The following is a 3,613-nucleotide window of genomic DNA, read 5'->3' on the forward strand; positions in this document are numbered from 1 at the left end:
TTAAGACTTCAATTTCCTTGTGCAAGGCTTATAAAGCCTTGCCTTAGTGGATATCCTTACAATTGAAAGTAATTAGTCAATCAATTTAACCAGTATTCTGTCAATATAAGCTACAAACTTTAGTGTGTCTTTTGTAATAACTCTAGAGAGGTAGAGTGACTTGTCATAATCCTCACCATATCCTTAAGAATCATCATTAGGACTTAATTATATTCTGAGATCTTTCTTATTGTATATGTAACTAATGCATTCAACACATACAATAAAAACTTTATGGTCAATGGAATTTAAGATTCCTCTAACACAAACTGATATACTCTTAAAAAAAGGTTTTATAAATGTTTGTGTCATAATGCTTTACAATTTTGATGGTCTACTTTATACTTAGTGACACACAATTAAATGTTTCCATGCACTAAAGCCAAAGAATCTTTGGAATAAACAAAAGAAAGAAATAAATACTTCTTTAAATACTTAATGTGCTAACAAAAGAAACAATTATAACTTGAGTTGTTTCTTTTGATATATGTCCTTAGTAGCTTCATCCTTAGGTTTCATTTGTTTGCCCTTATCCTTAGAGATATTCACTTTCTTTCTTGCACACCTTATGAAATAATCTAATTAGAAGATCATTTAGTCCCTTACCAGTTGTCAATTGACTTCAACTGACCAAGTTGTGTGAAAGAAAGTGAGTACAAACTAAAATAAAATCTTTAATGTTTTTATTTGAATACCAAAATAAAATTTAGAACTTTATTAAAAAAAGGTTAAAATCAGCAGATACATAAGTAATATTATCTTAAAAAGAGAATAAAAGCACACACACACACACACACATATAGTTTAAAATACTCAATGCACCAATAATATAAGTCTTTGGACATTGACATTAACTGCTAATAGTATTTTGTTGCATAAATCAAAACACCAGCAATTAATATAACTAATACAAATAAACCCCTCTTTGGATTGATTTATCATTAACACTAAACCTTATAATTGTCACATGTTTACCATCATGTGCATGAATAAAACCTGGGCAAGCATTAACCTTCCTTTGGGTTGACTAATACTCGCATGAATTTGCACTCTCACAACACTCAATCGATATATTATGAGTGATTTTCATGAGAAAAGTCTCACAAGTAGCTTCATGGTTTAATTAGCTCACTCGAAATCCAAATTTGCAAATTTTAAGACCCAAAGAAGATGCCTAACACACCATTAATCTTCAATCTTTGGATTGAAAAGAATTAACTGTAAGTGGTACTTTCAACGCAATGATCAAATATTGGTAATCAGTCCTGTCAAATAGTGGTTGTCTTTGGACAATCCATTATTCATATGGAAAATTAATTTTGTAATCACCACACATTTACCATCGCAAGAATGTAATTGTCCAGCCAAACTGTGTCTTCCTTTGGATCGAGCACAATTTGCATGAATGATTCCATGCAACATTTATGTAAATTCAATCAAACCAACTTATACAACAGAGGTTACTTTGACAACATGTTGTTTTAATAAATTTAACCAAAAATACAAGACAATATAATTAAAATGGTGGGTCTTAAATTTACACAAGTTTTACACATAAGCACAAAACCCAAAATTGTAGGTCTATATCACAACCCAACAATGACATATCACTGCCTAACAATCTTTAAATGAGATATATCTCAGAAACTATTATTTTTTTAATTTTTCCCCAAATTATTGGTGAATTCACCCGTAACCTTATTACAAGTTAATGCAATATATCCCAAGTCATTCACGTCAATTTCTCTACATTGGAAACACAGGAAAAAAGGAAATCCAAGTGATGAATAAAGTAACTTTATTTACATATTACAATAAAAAAACCACTAAATCCAAAATAAATTTTCAAGATTCCAAAAGATTTATAATACAGTAAATCACCAATATATTAGATATATATTTATCTTTATCATTACTTACCATTAACAATTTCACATATATGTAAATATATATAAACAAAGTGTATACTTACCCATTTTAAATAAATGATTTACTAATTCTCAGTCCAAATCAATATCCATTGATTCCATTGCCTTTATTCAATAAAAAAATGGAAGCAATTTCTATGTATGGGAAATCAATAACTTTTATGGGAGGTGTAAAAAAAAGAAGAAAAAAAAACTCGTTGGCTAATTGCTATACCACCTGAATAGCGATAATACTTACACCAACCATTCTTTAGTATGTAAAACATATACAAAAACCACCAACCACAAGCCTATATTAGTCATATATTGATATATTAATTAATCATGTGATGATCTTAAAACAATAACCTTGTTACCTAAAAATCCAAATATATTCACATTTGATTTAACACGATATGTCATGTAAAGCCAAACATATATATATATATATATATATATATATATATATATATATATATATATATATGTATGTATATTTGCAACCCATTGTATCATTCTCTTGAGTATATTTCACTTTTCCTTTCGGATCCATAAAACAAAAACTAAATGGTGAAACCAATACAATGAACTGGATCCAATATTTGGAATGAATGGAAAATTAATTCTCTAATATCAATATTTCAACCAACAAAACACGATTTGAAATAATAAATCAAGAGAACGCCACAAATGAAAAAACATCTTGATAAAATATTTTTGGGTCAAGAAGAATTTCTAGATCAAATAAATAATTTCCCCTCCTAAAAAAAGGGTTCATTTAAATGGGGGAAAATAATCGTTCAACCAAAACTTTATCCATGCATCAAATAAATAAGAAAACTTCAATCCTAATAATGAAGCATTGAGGACCTGCTATGATACCGCTTGTTGGAAATTTTCCTTAGTCCTTAGGTAATCTTTGTTCTTTATGCGGAAGTTAAAAGGAACAAGTAGGTCTTAACCTAGAACAATTACCCAAGGTCCTAGGATCTACAACATATTTGATTATTAAAGATAGAGAAATACCTGAATCGATCAATAGGTGTTTCCTTATCTATGCGTTCTTCTTAGAATCTGCTATAGAATGATGTAGAGACAACGGATAACCGGCTAACAGCATAACCGGTGGCTTCATGGTTTTTCCTCAATCGAATCTTCTTGAGTTCTCAACAGAGATATTAACCTTTCTTCGAATGGGGAGAAGAGAGAATGAGTTTTTTTTTTCATTCGGTATATTGGGGACCATAGTCTTCTTATAATGTGTTAACCTAATAGGATTCCCATTAACCCTTAATAGGATAACACTAACATCTGCTAATTTAGGCCCATATCATCTAATTTGATAGTCTAACAGGCTCACTTAATTTGATCACATAAAATAAAACCCACTAATGACAAAGGAATGATATAATTGTTTTATAATATTAGCCCATATTAATTATCGGAATATAAAATTCCAACACTATCATGATCTAGAAAACAAAATGGGTGAGCAAAATCACAAACCCCTCTCTTTTCAAGTTTGAGTCAAAATATGTTTGGGCTTGGGTGTGAATTTTGGGCCACCAAAAGCCATATGGAAAGCCATTTGGGTGTAGTACTCATTATAAGCTTTGATTTGACAGGTTATACACATTGATTAGACACCTATGTCGAGAATCATGCCA

The sequence above is a fragment of the Glycine max genome, chromosome 18, assembly GCF_000004515.6.
Source record: "Glycine max cultivar Williams 82 chromosome 18, Glycine_max_v4.0, whole genome shotgun sequence".
In the NCBI taxonomy this organism is placed as follows: Eukaryota; Viridiplantae; Streptophyta; class Magnoliopsida; order Fabales; family Fabaceae; genus Glycine; species Glycine max.